This window comes from Peromyscus californicus, unplaced genomic scaffold (genome assembly GCF_007827085.1).
Source record: "Peromyscus californicus insignis strain IS unplaced genomic scaffold, ASM782708v3 Scaffold_25__1_contigs__length_3188244, whole genome shotgun sequence".
Classification (NCBI taxonomy): Eukaryota; Metazoa; Chordata; class Mammalia; order Rodentia; family Cricetidae; genus Peromyscus; species Peromyscus californicus.
The window spans coordinates 925,379-947,259 of NW_026294536.1; the positions used below are offsets into that span (position 1 = coordinate 925,379).

General features: G+C 42.5%; 1 protein-coding gene across 3 annotated transcripts in view; it reads left to right on the forward strand.

Moving 5' to 3' along the window:
- The window catches only part of Lpp (LIM domain containing preferred translocation partner in lipoma), a 615,165-nt gene that overhangs the window by 163,205 nt on the left and 430,079 nt on the right, over window positions 1–21,881 (forward strand). For all 3 annotated transcript variants that reach the window (XM_052753866.1, XM_052753868.1, XM_052753867.1), the window contains exon 3: window positions 3,556–3,621. The gene's annotated coding sequence lies outside the window, so the exon portion shown is untranslated. The remainder of the gene's footprint in view (window positions 1–3,555; window positions 3,622–21,881) is intronic.

A 21,881-nucleotide genomic window follows, 5' to 3' on the forward strand; every position in this document is an offset into this window, starting at 1 on the left:
CCTCTCCTAAATATCACATTATGAAGTTGTGCATTACCTTTAGGCCAAAGCAATTTTACTTAAAAAAAAAAATCTTGATTAATTTGAACATAATCAGCCAGTATGTCAGATGATTTCACTGTTTCTGATCGATGCTGACAGGTGAGAAAATTAAAATCAGGGAGGGAAGCAATTAAAAACTGACAAACATTACCTTAATGAGACAACTGGATCATTTATAAGCTGTGGAATATGTTGTATTCTTGAGAAGTATCTTAGAACGGTGGGGGAGATAGTGCGGTAAAAATCACTTGGGTTTTGATGGCCAGAGTTGGGGGTCACCCATACTTGTCATTGAATACCTTTGTCCTAATCCAACATTTCAGTTGCTTCTGGGGACTGAATCTCACATTTAACATCATAACATCATTTACTTTAAGTAGATCTTACTATAATTAATCTTTTCGCCATTTGAAATTTATGAAAGTACAGAACATGTAGATGAAATAACTTTTGGTGTTCTCTAGATGGTTTTTAGGCAGCCATAGTCTAGACCTCTGAGAAGAGAAACTCGAAACTCTATGTTTCCTCACAAGCCCTAGCCATTCGACTGTGGAAGTCTACAGGAGTCCAGGTCCTTAGTGCTCTATTTGGAGGGTTCTTTGCTTGGCAACGTTCCCTATTCCGACATGTCTGGGGATGATGGGCTAGCCTGATATCAGTAGAGTTGTTTTTCCCACAGAGCTCTGTTTTATTGCTCATTTGTTAGCTTAGGCTTTGCTTCTTAGTCAGCTTGTTCATAAGGTTTTTTTTTTTTTTTGTTTGTTTGTTTCTTTCGTCATCATCTCCTTAGGGTTTAAACTTTGTTTGAAGTGATAGATTCGAACCATGGTTTGTGAAAAGCCCCTTGAAATGGTCGTTGTGTGTCATCGTCTGTGTGTGTGTGTGTGTGTGTGTGTGTGTGTGTGTGTGTGTGTGTGATGTGCGTGCGCATGGGCACATATGTCTCTCTTTATAGTCAAGCATTGCACTTGTTTTTCTCTACTGTTTTCTACCACAGATTTTATGTTTCTTCTTGGTTTTATATTGATTAAAACAGAAAATTTTAGTAATGTTGTTTTAGTTTCAGCTAGGTTCTGAGTCTTGCTTTACATAAATTCCAATTAATAGGTTGAGAATTTACAAGTTTGAGCTTGAATATACAGATTTTTTAAATTTTTATTTATTTATTTTTTTGGCTGAAATTGCTTCTGGAGGTGAGAATATTCTTCTTGGGAGAGGAAAGATAGTCGGAGAAATGACCCATTTATTCCAGTGGGTTAACAGATCAGCAGACCCGACATCCCCAGAAGTAACCAAGGAACTCTGGCTTCATTGCCAGAGGTTGTCATGGGATTCGCCAGTTGTCCTGTCGCTTTGTGGGTTAAGAAGAGTTCCACTTCCTTCTGAAACACCTGAGATCGGCAAAGGACACATAACACTCCAGCCACGTGCATGGGCTGGTGACCTTCATGGCTAGAAGGCTTCAGTTTTTCCCTCCTATGAGGGGAGGTTTTGATGAAAGTCTGTATGAAAACCGCCACTGTCGATGCTGTTTAGTGGCTTGTGTGTTAACACCTTGGGTGAGGACGATGCATCTGTGAATTTACGCTGGGGAGGCCTGAGCAAGTGTTCATGGTAACCCAGAACTGAACTCTCGGCTGTGCTTAGTCAAGTGTCACTTTCTGCTGAGACCACAGATGTGAAGTTGTTGTTTCTGTCCTTTTACTAGGTGGTGAGGCATGATCCCAAACTAAAGTGCATTTTTGGGGTCAATTTTTAAATTAGTATATATTGTTTGTCCACACGACTGGTTTTCATCATGAACTGTACACTGTGTGTGCAATGCACTTTAGTCCTGTTGTCTCATATTTCACCCCCTCCTGTCCCCTTTTACTCTATCAGGTTCCTGCTCTCAAGTGGGATCTTTTTAACTTTAATGCCTGCTTGCCTGCCTGCCCTCCCTTCCTCCATCCCTCCCTCCCTTTTGTTCTAAAATCTCTTTTTTTCATTCCACATATGCGAGAAAACAAGAGATACTTATTTTTCAGAATTTTGCATTCTTTGCTTAATTGCAGTTTCTGTTTTACCTACTTGTTTTCCAGTTCCCGAAGTCTAATCAGGAGGCTTCTCACCTCATATAAGAGGCAAATGTTTGGTGTGAGGGTTCAAGGTTAAATTTTCATCTGCTCTGTGTTAGTTTTGTGACCTTTGAAGCTTGGTTGCTAGGTTTGTAAAATTGGAGTGGTAAGGACTCATTGAGCGTACGATGAACATGATTTAGGATGTAATTAGCATGTACTGTTTTCTAGACTACAAAATAAACTGTGACGTTAAAGGATAGTTAAGGTTTTGATTTTGGGGGTAGGAGATGAGTTTCTGGCAGGGCATCTTACCAGCCATGTTTTCCAACTGTGTTTTGAATGCTTTATGAAAACTGGACACTTTAGCGAATGAGGTTTCAATCTATCCATGTAAAATATCAAATGAGTTCTCTCTGTTCCGGCGCTTCTCTCAGCAGCTCCAGCTCCTTGAGCCTCGGGCAATGCTGTAGGCATAGACTTGGAAAGGCTGCACACCAGGAGCAGCCCTGCTGCCTGAAGCTTTTGGGGTTTGAGAAAACACTGGAGTTTCTAATATTATTTTTATTTTTGTTACCGTGTGTGTGCATGTATGCTCATGTGCATTCGTATGTATGTGTGGGTGGGTGGGGGGAGCGGTGTGTTGAGGCTACTTAAGAATGGCATAGATGATCTCATGGTATTTTAAAACTAGGACCATGAATCACAGAAATAGCTATCTTGGGATATGCTCTAGTAGTGTGTGTTTGGCTCATGAAAAGAAATACTAGCATTTTGTACATGGCCACTGTGGACGTGGAGGAAAATCTCCCTGCCCCTGTTTAGCTGAGGACAGTTTTGACTAGATAATAGAGATAATCTTCATTCTCATATGAGGAACTTAATAGGGAACTTTAGTAACTTGCCCAAGGCCATTGGAGAGAGGAAGACAGTTGACTAGGTCTAAATGCCATGTGCTCTTCCCGTTCCTCAGGACAGTCACATTGCTGATTTGGCTTTAGTATCCTTTTCTACCAAGACTTAAAGATCAGGTGAGTGAGTTGTTTGTGTTCCTTAGCCTCATGACTGAGGAGAAACTGAGGCAGAAAATAGAGATCACCAGGCCAGTGGCAAAGCTCCTGCTTCTGAATTCATACTCGGCCACGTATTGTACTGTAGTGTATATTCTTGGGCAAGTCATCGTTTCTGAACTGATGACTGTTTTTCATGTTTTATTTGTGAAGTTCTTCACAAGACTTATTAGTTCCCTTTTCATTCTCTGCCCCTCTATGAAGTTCTACCTCCATCACACGTGAGCGGAATAATCTCTTCCCATTTCTTTATCACGTTCCATGTGGGTGAAATGAGACCATAAATGTGGACATGTTTTGCAGAATATACTGTTCTTATTACTGATGGATTAAAGTAGGCTTGGTATCCAGTGCCTCCAAGTGACTTCTGCCTGTTTAATTTACAGAGACTAGCCCATCATCTGGCTGAGCCTGTGTCCGTTGTCCATCCCGAAAGCCAGAAGCTGCTTGAGGTAAGAGAGGATTGGAGTCTTTGCAATTATAGGATGCTAATAGGCCCCTGAACCCATGATGCTAAAGGCTGATTCCCAATGCAAGACACACTTAAGTACTTTATGGTCAAGAGAATCATGAAAAATATCCAAGGTTGTAACCTTCCCTCCGTTTATGTCTTCTTGGTTTAATTTTGCTTTTCAATTTCTACCCTTTTAACACCTAAAAGAGAAACATCTGGACAATATGCAACATTGACATTTAATGAACATTTGAGAATCCACAGTGGTGCTATACAGTAGGATAGTCTTCTCCACTGTTTTATCGTGTCATTGGCTAGTGTGTGGCAGGCAGACTTTCCACCTTGTCTCCTCAGCTTTCCTTCTTTGAGTGTACTTTTTATTATACTATGCTGCCAGAATTGTTTGGCTCTGAGTGTGTCTTCTATGCTGATAACTATCTAGTTGTGCACCAAAGATTGCAAGGTTGCAATGAAGTAGGAACACAGGAAGTGAGTTAGGCCTTTGCAATGTCATGCCCCTCTGTTGGTGGCCCATTGCAAAGGACACAGAGATCCTTGCAGAGGGCCTCCTCATGAAGTTACTGAGAAAATGGAGGTTGTTGGAAGACAAAAGGAACATCTTTAGTTCAACTCTTCTAGTTTTACTTATAGCCAGCCTGCTGGCACTTGCACCTCCCAGTGATGCTGCTGTGTTCAATAGGATCTTTTAGGCTTTCTTTAGCAGGAGTTGAAGTCATCAATATGATATTCCTAACCCGAGGCACCAATGTATGAAGCTGTCTAAGGTTTGGAGTTACTGTGTAGATTGCTGTCGGCATTTGTTAGTAACTTGGGTGTGCTATTTCAGTGGTGATGGATTGCAAATATGACTTCACACGGTTCTTTAAAAAAAAAACCCTGAAATTGGTTGGTACTGCCCCGTAATCACAGGAATTACTAATTTAGAATCACCTGGGAATTATGGTTTTAGGCTAATAGGATTTTCAAAGCTAATATTTATCAAATATACTAAATATGATACAGGTGGGTGATATGAATTGAGAAGCTTTTAGAATTAACTCAGTTGCGAGTGTAGTTGAATTTTTTTCTGAGTCCTACAAAAGAAAATGTTATTTTGGAATGTGTATGCAAAAAAATGTAAGAATTTTTTTCTTTTAGTCCTACTATGTTATACAAAACGTCTGCACAGAATCTTGTTTCTAACCTGTCATTTTCATGGACAAATACATCAAAAGAGAACTTCCTGAAGGCCTCTCTTGTTCGAGTTTTTGATAGCCCCCATGACATGTACTTGCAAGTTAAGAAAGGAAGAAAATCAACCTTCTTCTATTCTCTGACATCAATATGGGTCTAACTTTCGGTGGATCTGGCCATTTCACCCACTGTGAATACCCTGAAGAAGAGGGAGATTCCCTGTCTGTCCTCTGACTTACCCTGGGTGACTCATTAGACCGATTAAGACAGTCCAGAATACGAAAACCAAAGTGAATCTACCTAAATTGTCTACTTCAGAGATCTGCTTTAGAGAGCTGTTTAGGGACTGTGGTTATCACATGTTTATCCCTTTAGTTTGCACTTAATAAATGCTGGTAGAATAAGCTTTGAAGGTTAGTTAGTTAGCTGCATTCACTCTCCCCACTGAAATCTGTCTCAAGGCTAAAAGAGATACTTTAATTAAACCTTAGAAAGTTAAAAAAAATTGCTCTTTAAAATGGGGAATTTCATTTACCTACCTACCTACCTACGCATCCATCTATCATCCATCCACCCATCCATCTTTGTATCTATCTATGTGTGTGTGTGTGTGTGTATGTATGTATGTATGTGTCCCTATCTATCTATCTATCTATCTATCTATCTATCTATCTATCTATCTATCTATCTTATCTACCTACCTACCTATCTATTTATGCATCTATTTGTCACCCATCCATGTCTCTATCAATCCAGCAATGTAATCCCTATTTTTCAGATTTATAGGCTGGTGGGGACTAACAGATGGAATTATCTCAACCTTTGGATGATGAAGAACTGAATATTCTGGGAGCATGATGTGCACATGTAAAACAGTCTTGTGGTAACAATGGGTATTAGTGGGGATAATAAAGAATAGCAGTTTAAGTTGGGAATTAGACTTGACAGTATACATGTCAGCGGATATCAATGAGTGTAATCATTGTTTTCCCTCAGCTTTTGATGTCGATCCACCAACTGTGGTGTGTTCCTTGTCCCGTTTCCAAACCAAATCTATTTAAAGCTGCACTTCATGGCATTTGAAACTGTACACCCTGTTTACTCTTAAAGAACATGAGGTATCGTTTCCAAATCGTTGGTCTCTGTACTAGAGGAAGAGCTGACTTCTGGCCTCCTGCAGACCATTGGCTGTCTCCATTTTCTCCATGGTGACTCATTAGAGGAATAATATCCAATTAGTACTCATGGACTTATATATATTGCCCATATGAGATGGTAATTTTCAATTTTGGGAAATTGTCTTGGTCTGCCTTGAATAATCTTAATCAGCCATTGCTTTTTTTTTTTTTTTTTTAGTGGAGGCAGAAGCAGTAGTCATTGTGGGTTTCTTCCTTTGCTACCTGGATAGACTCTCATTGCTCTGGGCAGTGATGCTATGTGTGTGTGTCATGTGGTCTGAAAGCAATGAGACTGTAACTGTCCCTAGTCTTGATGTCAGCTGGCTGTATCACCTTGAGCAAGGCATCTTCCCACTCTAATCCATTCCAGCATCTGCTAGTAGACAGAGGTGTACCAGTTGTCCATGGATTTTCATCTGTTCAATATTCTAGTAACCAGAATATTATCTGTCTCCCTTCTGCCATGTTTCCAAAATCCTGTGACTTCATCACAGAGCCTTGTGTGGAAAATTGGTATTGTGTTTAACCCTTGATTCTTTGATCTAACAGAGAACAGTTGCTGATGTGAATTGTAGAGTATATGTATTCTATAATTGATTATTGGGCAACTGGCTGTCCCAATCTCCAGCAACAACTTGCAAAAGTCAGAAAGGAAAGGAGTCAGCCTTCTCTGCCATTGCCTCTCAACCTTCTTAATGCAGCAACCCTTTAGTACAGTTCCTCATGTTGTGGTGACCCCAACCATAAAATTATTTTGCTGCTACTTCATAACTGTAATTTTGCTCCTGCGATGAACTGTGATGTAAATATTTTTGGAGATAGAGGTTTGCCAAAGGGGTTGTGACCCACAAGTTGAGAATCACTGTTCTATCGATAATAAAAAAGCATTCTCATTTTCGAGGATCTAGTAAGCTTACTCACTGCCAACACCACTAAATAAAGGTTAGTTCCTGGCCTGTTGTTTGAATTATCCAGTGGGAATGGTCATCAGGCTTGTTAGGACAAGTCAGAATATCAAAACCAGAGGGATTCTTGAGAATCAGTCTCCCCTACATTTCTAACTTAAGAGTTGGAGTAATTTGGGGATCACAGAGAGAATCTAATTGGTCTAAGTTGTTGGTGTAATTGATAGACCAAAATTTCTTTTTATTTCATACTTGTGTGTGTGTGTGTGTGTGTGTGTGTGTGTGTGTGTGTGTGTGTGTGTGTGTTGTAGTTGTACACACTTGTGCATGTACCTGCGGAAGCCCGAGGTCAGTTGGGTATCTTTTTTTCCTCTGTCTGTCACTCTCTACCTTATTTTCAGTGATTGGCTAGACTGACTGACTAGAGAACCCTAGGGATCTGTCTCTGTCTCCTGAGTGCTGGAGGATGTCTCTTTCTCAGACCTATCTTGTGCTTGGTGTTCTGGGACTAGGCTGACCTAAGAAGCTGCTGGTGTTTCCATGGGTCTTCAGGCTTCATAGAAAACATAGAGACCACTGGACTTCGGGACTTACTATTAACTACACAGTACTAAGCTTCAGAGATTGGGAATTGTTTTACTGTCTGAGGTTCAGATGTTCCCTCTGATCATTGTGCTATGTATGACATTAGGGAGGGCAGGACTTTTCTCTGAGCCTCTGATTCTCCTTCAGTGAGGTGAGAGTTGGTAGAGATGCTGGGAAAGATTCCCCAACTCTTGAGTTTCCAATTTGCCTCAGCTGTCCTGGCAAGTTTTCAGCCATGCTCTGTGCAAAATCCAGAGCATCCCTCTTGTTTAATCTGACACCATTAAAATGTGGGTTGATGGAACGGGGAGATGAGGGAGGGGCACCCACAACTCTATGAACTATCTCAAACACACATAGCCTCAAAGAATACCAGCTACAACTTAAAGGCTTTATAGATACACTGAATGCTCTAGACACATGAGTTCTAGGGTAGACAAATGATATTTCTGTATGTGAGAAGCTCAGTCTTCCGTTTGGTTGGTTCATGCTTCTTGTCGCTTGGGTTTTTATCATAGACTCTCTGTTATTCTTCTCTGCCAGTCTCCCTTACCGTTGACACACACACACACACACACACACACACACACACACACACACACACACACACCTGTTAAGTGATGTTTTAACCTTGAAATTCTTACTCTTCTTGTTCCGTTTGTTCATTTATTCTTTTAGTAAATGTCCTTTTAATTCAATGTTTGTTTAGTGCTTATCATTTTAATACAGTATGTTATTTACTTTCAAAAATTATCCTCATATAAAGAACTCCAGCCCCCCCCCCCCCCCGCCCTCCCTACACACATACAATATAAAGAACTTAAATATAAAGAAGGTAGGAAAATCTGCTCAAAGCAGTGTGGCTAGTAATCAGCCAATATTGGATTTAAATCCAGAACAACTGCAAAACCCGAGTCATCCCAGAGATAGCACTGAGTATGAGTCGGAATTCTGGTAGAAAGTGGTGAATGGTCCCCATAGGAATGCAGTGGTTACATTCTGGGGTTTTTGGTGAGAAACAAGCTCACACCTTCTGAGTCACTTATGTGATAACTCACTAGTTAAATTATCCCTTCAGGCAGAAAAATGAATGTCAAAGAATTGTAATTAACTCATAGTTTTTCCCTGGTTTGGGAACGTCTGGTATGGTTGTTTTTGTGAGATGAGGGAGAGCAAAAAACAGTTAGGGTCATCGTGTCCTGAGTAGAGTCTGAGTTATGGACTGGTGTGGGGCTTTGGTGCTTCAGGAAACGTTTGTTGTTTCTTCTCTGTCGTCCTGAGCATGGGACTTTTTACAGAGACAGATTTCTGTCCGTACATAGCTCCACGTAATTCCAGATGTGAACAGCTAGAACTTGGTTTCTGCCAAGTTGTAATGACTGCCACATGTGTGAAACTCACACTTAGTGCTGATGACCCACTGTGAGCTTATATGGGAGCCAGACAGTGAAAGCCTATGCCAGAAGCAGAGGAGGCCTCAGGGGTTGCCAGGGGCAACACCCTCACCTTACAGGTGGGGAGGTGGAGGCCAATAGAGTGAATGCAACTTAGCAAAGTTCAGGCAGCAGCAGCTTAGTAGCTCCTCGGGAAGAATGGAGAGGAAACACTCCATAGCAGCTGTGTGTGAGAATACCTTCTCTATTCCTTGTCTTTCGGCTGGCACAGCCTCACTCTGAGAGGCCTGTGTACCAGCTCTATTAGCTACAAGGCCCTTGGAAGGGTACTTGATTCCTTCTGGTCTCAGCGTTGTTGTCTCTAAAATGGAAGTCATACCCGAATTACCAGGAGGTTGAATACATACTATCCTCTAAATCAGTGGCCCTCAACCTTCCTAATGCTGTGACTCTTTAGTTCTTCATGTTGTGCTGACCCCCAACCATAAAATAATTTTCGTTGCTACTTCATAACTGAAATTTTGCTACTGTTATGAATTGTAATGTAAATATCTGATATGCAGGATATCTGATATGCGACCCTTGTGCAAGGGTTATTTGACCTCCAAAGGGGTGGCGACCCACATGTTGAGAACTGCTGATTTAAATTATTAGTAATCCTCATCTTGGCTTGAAGAGATAGACACAATTCCCTTGTTACTTGTCCTGTTTTCTCACTTGATCTGTTTTAGGTCCTGGTCCATCAGAGTCTTGTCTGAAGACCAGCAATACCCATGCTACCTGGGAGTCTCCCAGACCATACTCTAAACATCTTGAATCAGTCTACATTGCTATAAGCTCCCAGGGTAGTTCCCATGCTTATTAGCATTTGAGGGGCATTCTTATAGGCCACACCCTGCTTGCAGCCACTGGCTGGCTGCCAGCATTCTTGGGGCATGTGGTACCCAGGCCTCCAGATAGAGGGAGGGAACATTATGAGGTTACTCCTTGGGAGTAGGGGAGGACAAGGTTGAAGGGATCCAGCCTGCTTTATCTTTTCAACACCCTTCATTTCCTCCAAAGTACTGTTCACAGAAGCCCAACTGCAGTGAATTCCAAAGTCTTTCTGATCCCCAAATCCATGCGCTTCTTATTAAATCATAATGTCTCAGTCAAGAGGAATGCAGGGTAACGTGTATGATAACACTTCATTCCCCGTAATGTGGCTATTTCCACACTGGCTGTTCTCCTCTGTTACTCAATTCCTACAGGAGAAGAATTTAAAAAAAAAAAAAAAGAACGAAAGAGCTTGAGCTGAAAGCCAGGATCCTGCAGCTTAATCAGTTATTTTCGTTTTTTAATGAGGGTGACTATTGTGAAATAAGTAATTATTAATTACTCAAAACTAATGAAATATTTTAGTTTCCTCACTAAAAAAGCATATGGAAGCTAAAAGAAAGCATATGGGTGTTTCTTGTGGAGCATATTGGTGGATGGACAAATTACGGTTGTGCCAATATGCCTTAGCTGTCTGGCTGGGGCCATCCCTACACTACGTGTGCTGGCGTCTAAGTCCTTGTCTGCTGAAGGGATTCTAAAGCCTCCCATCTGATGTGTGCCTTGGGTTGCTTTGGAAGTTACAGAGTTCTGTGTCGTAAGTCCTCCCCATTCAGACGTTGTTGATTGAGTGTGGCTGCAGTGTTAAAACCTTTACCGCAAGTGTCTCTGCTATGGGGCTCCCTTGGCAGATGTCTCTAATCCAGCACGGTAGATGGACTGAGCCTGCGCAGCTAAGGACGAGGCACTGAGAGTTTGTCTACACAACACTGTACCACATGCTACAAACTGTACCTTATGAAATAGGTGAGCTGGGACCTTCCTGTTTCACAAAGGACCCTGTGTGAGTGCTATGGGCAGACAACCCCATGTCTGCATTGTGACTTACTTGCTTTCAAGAGGCACAGTAGCAGTGGTATCCCATTGTTCACATGCATGGTTGCATGTCCAAGCTGTAGTCTTTATCCACAGTTCTTTTGCTCCATCTTTAGCCTGTTAAGACACTTGGTAGATTGGGAGGTGATCGTAAAGAGTGTGTTTGATTCTCTACATGAAGTCTTGTAAGGTTCTGAGGCAACATGGTGTATTTTAGATGGTTCCTGGCTGAGTGACAGAAAAACAACATTTTATGGCAAGCTAAGTTCCTGAGCATTTATTTATCACCGATGTAAAATAGCTTGCACTGGTGTCTAGGGATGGAGCCAGTAGGCATGTGGAGCTGAGTTTGACTAAGGTTGGTCAGGAATCAGGGCAGTGTGTGACACATTGATACCTTGTGAAGTGAGGTGTAATCCCAGCAATACTTGTGGGGTGAGGGAATTTGGAGAATGCTATTTTTTTTTTCCTTAGAGGTTTCTTAGATGCCCAGAGACTGGAGTTAGCTTTGAAGGTAATTAACTGGATCTCGATAAGCAATAAAAGGAGCTAAAGAGTCAGTCTTTGACATGCAAGAAAAAGTTTGCTTGAGGTGGATAAATATCAGGAATGGCAGACAAGTTGACAGAGATCACAGAAATGTGTTCTTGGAAAAAAAAACCACATTTTTTGGGGGGTGAATTTTAAGTTCCTTCATCTGCATCACTTGGGCCTTGGACAAGATAATTTTCCAGACGCCTTGAACTCCAGCTGGAATTCTACAAGATTTCTTTGTTTATTTTGGCTTTTTGAGACAGGGTTTCTCTCTGTAACAGCCCTGGCTGTCCTGGAACTCAATTTATAGACCAGGCTGATCTGGAACTCACAGAGATCTGCCTGCCTCTGCCTCCAGGATTTCTTGTTTGTCCAGCCAAATAAGCTGCTTAGCTAAACCTGCCCTGCCAAGTGGCAAGGGAGCAATCCCACAGCCCACATGAACTTCTTCATTGCTCTTTCTGCATAACACTTCAGTGATGGGTTGGTGGGTGGTCAGTCTTCCAGCTTTCAGTGTAGGAAACATGGAATGTTCAAGTGACCCAAGTTGTAAAGCCACTCACTTCAACAGAGACTGATGGCCTTTCTGCTGCAGGGGACTAGCTCTTCTGAACACCCCACCACCACCACCTCCATTGTGTGTGTGTGTGTGTGTGTGTGTGTGTGTGTGTGTGTGTGTGTGTGCAGGGGACTAGCTCTTCTGAACACCCCACCACCACCACCTCCATTGTGTGTGTGTGTGTGTGTGTGTGTGTGTGTGTGTGTCTGTCTGTCTGTCTGTCTTGCTTTCCTGTCTAAAGGACTAAAACCTATCCCTCTGTTTAGGGAAGTCCTCTATGTCTACCACTTAGTTTTGGAATCAGCCTTAGCATTTAACTTTTTTATTTTCTATTTTTCTTTGGAGGGAGAGTCTGTCACCCAGGATGGTCTTGAAACCCCAGGCTCAAGTGACCTTGCCTCAGCTTCCTAAGTAGCTGAGATTAAAAACACATGTCATTACACCTGGTTCAAGTTTGTTTTATGCCTGCATTTTATTTTGTTTTGCCCTCTCTTTATTGTCTTCTCTCTCCCTGAATTTCACTAGACAGAGTTTTCAACGAAGCAGCACATAGAATTATATTCGTCAATAATGTTTCCCTCTGCTGTTACCTATATCTGAGCTGGGTATATGAGGCTTACATGCTTATTGAGTTGTAGAACTCCAAAAGAACTTAAAATAATCTGTGTACTGCAGACCCCCGCCTCCCTGCTTTATCTGTCTGGTTACCGGCAGGTCTGAAGTTGCTGCCCCAATCTGACCATGCCTTAGAGAGATGGCTGGTTTTGGAGTCACTGTGTGCCAGTTTGCAGGTCTTGGCTGTCTCCTTTGTTCCTTTGAGAGACCCTTAGGAATAATGTGATACAGGTGTCATCAGTGCTGGACCTTACAGACGGACATAAGACAGCAGTCACTGGGTATCTGCTGTGTGCCAGGTTCTGTGCTGGCTGCCATTACCGGTAGCTAGCGTTCCCATTTCTGCACAAGGGAGGGAGACAGGTTGCTTAGCAATAGGGCGGTGAGCAAAAGCTCTCACTCATAGGCACTGAAAAGTCATATATGGTGTCTAGGTGCTTACTTTTACAAAATGGGTGCAGGGCTCTGTGGAGTGGTATGCAAGCCTGCTCTACGAGATGATTATGGAGGCCAGTGAAAACTAGAAGAGGTTGTGATTGGTGAGGAGAGAGGAGGACCCTGCTCACCCAGATTCTTGCCCACGTACATGTTGGAATCTTTGGAGAGGTAGCGCATAGTATTTTACTGAGAAGTTCGTAGTGTGCTTTCACGTGTTCTTATATCACCCTCTCCTTTCCTTGTTATCTTTTGGTCTCAGTGGGAATCTTTCCCCTTTAATACTCAATCCTCCCCCCACCCCTCTGCTTCTCCCACCCAAGTAACCCGGGGAAGGCCCTTCTACAGCACCGTCCTCTGTATTGGACTGTGGAAGTGCTGCCAGAGAAGGCAGTTCACAGATCTGCTCAGCCCACAGTAAAAATAGCTTATGATCTATGGTATTCAGTATTAAGCAAGATGATATTAACGAGGTTTGAGTGCTGCTCTGAAATGCGGCAGCTGCACACGCATATTGGCTGTGTTTCTCCCTACCTCTGGCAGCTTGCGAGCAGTGTTACCATGACACTCCTTGGGCTCTGTTTAGATCAGCTATTTTCTGAAGGAGTCACTGACCTTCCCCACAACTGAAACTGTCGATGTGGTCATGTCAGAGCCTCTTCAGGATCAGTGTGACTGCTGAGTTCCTAGTTGCCACTTGGAACCTGTAGGGCACAGATATTGAGTGCATAGGAGCAAGAAGAGCTGTTAACTATCTTATCGCACTGCTCATCAGTAGGTGTTGTGGCCACTGGATGGGAGTGGCTTGAGGTCTGATTCCCAGCCAGGTGGTATTGCACCTTGTCACATTGAGCCCTGCCTCGCTCACTACTGCAACCCAGACAGCTGGGTTGGGACATCACTATTCCTGGAGATGGTCAGAGAAGGCTCAAAAAAAGGGGTAGTAGTGCAGAGGAAGACATACAGCAAGATTTTTAGCTTAGATGTGTCCCCCCAAACTGATGAGTTTGAAACATAATTCCAGCCGGGCGGTGGTGGCGCACGCCTTTAATCCCAGCACTCGGGAGGCAGAGCCAGGCGGATCTCTGTGAGTTCGAGGCCAGCCTGGGCTACCAAGTGAGTCCCAGGAAAGGCGCAAAGCTACACAGAGAAACCCTGTCTCGAAAAACCAAAAAAAAAAAAAAAAAAAAGAAACATAATTCCAATGCCGCAGGGTGGCTGGTGGGCCCCTGTAGCAGGTGATTACCTTATAAAGGCTCTGCCAGCATGAATGCTGTTATCATGGGAGCGGGAGTGTTGTCTCAAAATGGGGTTTTGTGATAACAGGAGTTTCCCCCTCTTGCTCATGGGGTTACGATAAAACACACGTTTCTCCCTCTTGTTCTCCTGCTTTAGTCTTCTCTTGCCCTTCTGCCTTCGATCATGAGGTGATACGGCACAAAGCCTTCTCCCCACCCTCAGATGCAGCTGCAGTGTTCTTGGACTTCCCAAGAACCACGGTCCAGTTAATCCTCCATCTTTCTTTCTCAGTTGCATAGTACGAGCTATTCTGTTAGAGCAACACAATGGACTGAGATGAGGATTAATGCCCTCAGAGCAATTTGCAGAGGTGCTGACCTGCACCCAGTGCCCCTTTGCAGAGCCACGAAGGGCCGGGCTTTCCTGGCTCTTCCACATCTTCAGTTGGAAGAACAATGGCGTGGTCTCTGTTGGCTGAGCCTTTCCCTGTTACCATGGCTAGCATCACGGAATTGCACGGAAGCCATTCATTGCCTGTACCAGGCTTTCTCTTTGTATTTCATTGTCTAATGCCGCGTGTTCTTCTAAAAGCTCACTGTCACATTGTACGAGTGAAAGTTCTTAGGGACCAAAGTTGTGACTCGGATGACTTTTCCTTCCTTCTCCCTTTCTTCTCTTGTTTTTCAATCCTGGCAGAAAGTGGAGACCTAGACCAGCAGATCAAGCATTTACAGTAAATTTTTGTTGAATTGAACTTAGTGGGATTCGCATGAGCTCTTGATATTTTTTATTAATTGCTGTTGAAAATTGGCAAATTTAGATTTTGGGGAAAAGTGTTCTCACCAATTTAGATTTTATTAAGACTTCTGGTATGCTATTTAATATTCATAACAGCCAGGATAATTTTATTGTCCTCATTTTGCAATGAACATATGAAAGTGAAATTAACTTCAAATAAGTGCTTGTGGCTGGAGAGATGGCTCAGTAGTTAAGAGCACTTACTGCTGTTCTAGAGGACCTGGGTTTGAGTCTTAGCACCCGATGGTGGCTCACAACCATCTTCACCTCTAGTTCCAGGGGATCTGACAGCCGTCTGGCTTCTGTGGCCACCATGCATGTCGTACACAGGCAGGTATGCAGGCAGCACATCCGTTCACATTAAGTAAAAAAATTGTATTTTATATATATTAGTTATAAAAAGTAAGTGTTTGGGAATTGATTAGCATCCGAATCTATGTGCATGTACAGTAACATCACTTCTGTTTGGCTGTAGCACTTAGAGGCTTTGGTCCTCACCAGCACTTCAGGCCTCGACTGAGGAGTCTCCAGACTTTGAAGGTTGTTGTCTACCTCTTTAAGAGTTTGGGAAATTAATGATAAGACCCAAGTTCAAACAATACATTATACTCTGAGGAGCACAGTAACTGATGTATTTTCTCAATAGGCCAAGGGAAAAGTACTATATTTCTACCTCTAGTTTCTAAAATTTCCAGCAACTTTTGAAATAGTTTCTGTGACTCCTTTAACTTTTAACGGTGGCATATATAGGCTCTTTGTGCTACACGATTTGATTAATTTAGCAAATAATGCAACTAGATTCTTTTTTGGATTATTGAAGGATGCAGGAATTTTTCAATTTGACCGTTTAAGGCTTTATTTAATATTTGCCTCATTTGTTAAATGGTGCTCATTTTGTTTTCCTAAGGTTTTTAGACTTTGGATGAGTTTTATTTAAAAATTATATCGTGTGTGTGCATATTGTTCACACGTGTGTGTGAGCACATGTCCAGTCATGTGTGTGAAGTTTAAGGACAGCTTTATTGAGTCAGGTCGCTCTTCTGTTTGCATAGTTCTGGGCATTGGGCTCAGGCTGCCAGGCTACACAGCAGACCCCTGTACCCACTAAGCCTTGGTGAGTAGTATTGATAGCATTTTATTTACTGATAACCTTTGCATCTTTTCTGAGAAACCACAAACCTGGATCACAAAACTGGATTAGTTTTGTTTTACATGAAGACGAATGTGCTCAGAGAGAGAACTTTGCTGCCTAATTTAAACCAGTACTAAGGCAAAACTAATCTGCAGTAAGTGTAAATCAGGCTATATAGAGCCCCCTAGTTTCTTTCTTGTGCCTTTCCATGTGTTTGGAGGAGAGTGAGTGGAGTAATAACAGTATAGAGTCCAGAGAGAAGGGTGAATACAAAAGACAACTATCTGTGTTGGTCTACCTTTGCATTTTACGTGTGTGTGTGTGTGTGTGCGCGCGCACGCGCGCACTTACATGCCCATCTGCTCATGCATGTGCATAATGAGCTTATTTTAGTTGGCTAAGTTGTCTTAATTAGGAAGTACATAATAAGCTTGGAATTAACAACAAATAAAAAGTTATCTGAAGCTTGGATATTCCAGGGGGAGAGGAAGATTTAAGAATTGCAGGGAGGTGTGTTCCTTGTATTCCTGATCTCCCCAGGACTTTTATCATGAAGGGGTGGTATATACTTTGTCAAAGGCTTCTTCAGCAGCTGATGAGATGATCATGTGGTTTTTTGTTTCTTTCTGCTTATTTATATGATGCATTACATTTACTGATTTTCCTATGTTGAACCATTCCAGCATCTCTGGGATAAAGCCTACTTGAGCATGCTGGATGGTCTTTTTGATCCATTCTTGGATTCAGTTTGTAAGCAATTTGAGTATTTTTGCATCTGTGTTCATAAGGGAAATTGTAATTATCTTTCTTTATTGAATCTTTATGTGGTTTGGGTATCAGGGTATCCCTGGCCTCATAATTGGGCATAAATGAATTGGGCAATGTTCCTTCTGTTTCTATTTTGTGGAATAATTTGAGGAGTATTGGCGTTAACTCTTCTTTGAAAGTCAGGTATAATTCTGTGCTAAAACTATATAGTCCCAGCCTTTTTGGCTGGGAGACTTTTAATGACTGTTTTCTATGTCACTAGGGATTATAGTTCTATTTAAATTGTTTAATTCACCTTGATTCAACTTTGGTAAGTGGTACCTATTGAAAAAAATTATCCATTTCTGATAGATTTTTCCAATTTGGTGGAGTACAAGTTTTAGAAGTATGATCTAATGGTTCTATAGATTTCCTTGCTGTCTGATTTTGTTAATTTGTATATCCTCTCTCAGTCTTTTAGTTAGTTTGGGTTTGTCTTTCTTGTGGGTTTTCTCAAAGAACCAATGTGGTGGAATTGTGTTCCCCCAAATATTGTGCACCCTAATATACTTATCTGGGGTCAGAGAACAGACAGCCACTAGATACAGAGGCTAAAAAATGGTGGCACTCACGCCTTTAATCCTAGCATTCCAGAGACAGAAATCCCTCTGGATCTCTGTGAGTTCAAGGCCACATTGGAAACGGCCAGGCATGGTGACACACGCCTTTAGCCTTTAATCCCAGAAAGCGAGCCTTTAATCCCAGGGAGTGATGGTAGAAAGCAGAAAGGTATATAAGGCATGAGGACCAGAAACTAGAAGCATTTGGCTGGTTAAGCTTTCAGGCTTCTAGCAGCAGTTCAGCTGAGAGCCATTGGGATGAGGACACAGAGGCTTCCAGTCTGAGGAAACAAGACCAGCTGAGAAGTTGGCCAGGTGAGGTTAGCTGTGGCTTGTTCTGTCTCTCTGATCTTCCAGTGCACCCAATACCTGGCCCAGGTTTGATTTTATTAATAAGAACTTTGAAGATTCATGCTACAAACCAACTCTTTGTTTCATTGACTCTTTGCATTGTTGTCTTTGTTTTTATTTTGTGCATTTCAGTTTGGTTATTTCCTGCCATCTACTCTCCTGAGTGGGCTTACTTATTTTTGTTCCAGAGCTGTCTGGTGTGCTGTTAAGTAGCTAGCATGAGCTCTCTCCATGTAGGCACTAACCTGAACACCAACCCAGTCATAAAATATTCAACCTACTATGTGTCCTGCCTGCAAGGTAGGTATGCGGGGACAGTGGTAATGCAGGACTTGTGGGAGTAAGCAACCAATGTCTGGTTTAACTTGAGGCCCACACCATGAGAGGGAGCCCATGCCCGGCACTGGATGGCCACGAATGGGAGACTGGATAGGCCAGAGACCTAGGGTAGAACCAAACACAGCTAGAAGAAAAAAGAAAAAGAAAAGAAAACAAAGCGGAAGAAATCAATAGAATGAAATGATTCCTAGTGATATTCTGCTATACTCATAGGTATAGGTTGATGCCTTGTCCACTCATCATTAGAGAGGCTTCCTCCTGCAGTAGATGGGAGCAGGTGCAGAGACCCACAGCTAGGCATAATGTGGAGAGAGAATCTAAATGGGAGGTCTCTATTGAGTTTCTTTCCTTGGAGCTCAGGGAACCCACAGAAGATGGGGAGGACATGTTGTAGGAATCAGAGGGGATGGAGAAAACCAGGAGAAGATGGCCCACTGAATCAATTAAGCAGGGTTCCTATGCCCTCGCAGATATGGTAGCTTGGTGTTTTGGTGGGATGCCTTACAGTGGGCATGGAGGTGCCTCTGATGCCTTTGCCTGTTTGGGGGACCCTTTTCCTTCTGTTGGGTGCCTTTGTCCAGCCTTGGTGTGAGGGCTTTTTACCTTGTCTAATTATATCTTGTGTTGTCCTGTTTGGTTGTAGGCTCTCGGAGGCCTGCTCTTTTCTGAAAGGAAATTGAAGGGAGAGGGAGTCGGTTTAAGGGAGAGGGGGAGGTAGGGGTGAGCTGGGATGAGTGGAGGGAGGGGAAACTGGTCTGGATGTATTATATCAGAGAAGAATCTCTTTTCAATTAAAAAAAAGGAATAAAAAGGAATTGCAGGGAAAGTAGTAATAAGTTGGTGGGTGCTAGTATTAGATGGAAGTCAAGTATGCTTTCTTTGAAAAGAGTGTCATAAATCTCAACCTTTTTGTTTACTTTATTTCTTAACTTTTATTGATAGCCATACTTTGCTTAGTTGTATTAAAGTGGTTGTTCTCCCTAGTAAATAAAGGACAAGGAAGAAAAAAAAAAAGAAAAGAAAAAAAAGCCAACAAAAATTACCCCCCCCAATAAAACATCCCCCAAAGCAACCCCCCCCCCCAAAGCATCTCTTTGCACATCTGCTCTTCCTACATTCCCCTCTCTGGGCTTTCTCCTGGTGTCTATTTTCTTCCGGAGCTGTGGAGCACCCCGAAGACAGGAAGGACCCACATGTTCGTGGCAGTGGTTTTCTGAAGCTGGGAACAGGACGTCAATGCAATCTTTCTAAAATCCTTTGTGGGAACACAGAGGCTTCTTCAGAGTCTCTTTACAAGTCACCCTGTCAGTCACCCCATCTTCCCACTCCACAGGCTTCTTGCCAAAGAAATGCATACTGTAGGAGTGGGATAGCCAATGTATATACTAGCCTAAAATGTCAGTGAAGGGGAAGGTTTCATATATTATAAACTGTTTCAGAGCTAGACAAATATACATGTGTAATAATATATAGAGTGAATATATATGTACGTGTATATGATCTGTTCCCTGTCACAATATTTAAACCAAAGTGCTATTTACAGTAATGAATCAAAATGTCAGTTTTAAAAATACGAAGTGTCAAAGTGTTCCCACGTTGCAGAAAAGTTTGATGTGACAGTTTGTTAATCATATGACATCAAATGTGTCTCACAAGGCTTTTTTTCGCTCAACACTGTGTCTTTTGGGCTCCTCATACTCTTGGTGAATTCCTGATTCAAGTTACTAACCCACGGAGCACATTTGGGTTGTGTGTCTCCTGTACCTCACACAAAGGCTGCTATGTTTTTCTGTAGTTAAAAATGAATGGATTTCACATCATTTCAGAAGTTTGATTTTGTGCCTGACACATTTATGAGTAGCAGCTATATATATTTTTTTAACTTTACTGTAATTTTTCTGTTTTCCCTGCAGAACCTCCCATGGAACTTAAACGTATAGAATGGGTGTTTAGAGTTTTCCCAAGCTGGTTTCCCCAAGGTTTCATTAGCTGTCTGTGTTTGTTACTGGTCACTCCTTGACCTTGGATACCGTTGTGAATTTCGCTTGGCACATTGTGCATGGCACCTAGGTCATCTTTCTTCAAGGGCTGAACGTGGGAAAAGGCAGCCTGCTTTCTTTTAGGAAAATTGACATCTGTGCTGTTTACTACTTCAGTGACCATGGGCCACTCTTATTTATTTATTCTCTGTGCCTCAGTTTCTTCTGAAGGATTACTTGAGGGTGACATATGATTAGATCTGTCAATTTTTTTTTCCTTTCAAATGTTTCCTCTGAGGATCCTGAGGTTGGAGAAGTAAGGCTTTATAAGACAGGGAATGAAGTGGACAGTGGTTCTCTGGCCAGGCAGACCCGGGTGTGCTGTTCTTGATTTGTTGATGTTTGCACTTCTATGGAACTGCGCTGAGATGGGTGCTGCAGCTGTCAGTACCCGTCGGCCCGCTTGGTCTGAAGGTAGCGCATTCTCTGACTTCTGTGGCTCATCCCCTGCAGGTGGTTAGTGGACAGAAGTGCCAACCATTCCTGCCTGTTCTGATTTCTATGTAGGTCCTCTCAGGCTGGAGTTCTCCACCCTGAGCCCTGAGCTATAGATGTCTGGGAATTCCTCATCTGTGTCTGATGCTGTGGGATGTTCTGTATGTCAAGTGTGTTGCTGATTGGTCAATAAATAAAACACTGATTGGCCATTGGCTAGGCAGGAAGTATAGGCGGGGCAAGGAGGAGAATAAAGCTGGGAAGTGGAAGGCTGAGTCAGAGAGACACTGCCAGCCGCCATGATGAGAAACAGCATGCGAAGATGCCGGTAAGCCACGAGCCATGTGGCAAGGTATAGATTTATAGAGATGGATTAATTTGAGCTGTAGGAACAGTTAGCAAGAAGCCTGCCACGGCCATACAGTTTGTAACCAATATAAGTCTCTGTGTTTACTTGGTCGGGTCTGAGGGGCTGTGGGACTGGCAGGTGATAGAGATTTGTCCTGACTGTGGGCCAGGCAGGAAAACTCTAGCTACAGTCTGACTTTAATCTTTCCTTCATTTTAGCTCTTACTTCCTTTTTATTTTGTGTTGCTGGGATGGAGTCCAATGCCTTGTACATGGTAGGGAAGCTCTCTGCCACTCAGTTGCATCAGTGTATGAACGGTTACTGTTCGTAAATGTACTCTCTCGGAATCCCCGGAATGCAGGGGCTTGTCAAGTGTCTTATCTGCTTCTAGCAGAGGACTTGAATTGTATTCTTAGTAATGAGCTTCTCTCTGTTTGGGGAGAAGGGTGCATCCTCAAAGCTCAGAATTTGTGTTACTGGTCACTCCTTGACCATTCCATTTGTCAGTTTCTGCTCTCTGCACTCCCCTCCTACCCCCATGCACACCCATCACCACCATGAGCCTCTTTGCATGTTCTATTTCTGCCCATACCCTCAGATATGGCAGAGTAGTGTAACTTAAAGCTGTGAATTATAGGTCGGGCTGGAGACTGTCAGCACAACAGGTGGTCACAGGCATGCGTTTGTAAGAACTTTCAAAAGCCAGTAAGTATCGATAAAACCAAATTGAAGAAAACACTTCTCAAGGATAAAATACATATACTAAATATGGGGAAAAGATGAGTAGATATTTTCTAGACATTGAAGCATTATTACTAAAGTTCTCAAGCTATAAAATTGTGAAATTAATCTCATATAGTCATTTTAATGGCTGAAGTCCGCATGGGAGAGAATGACCA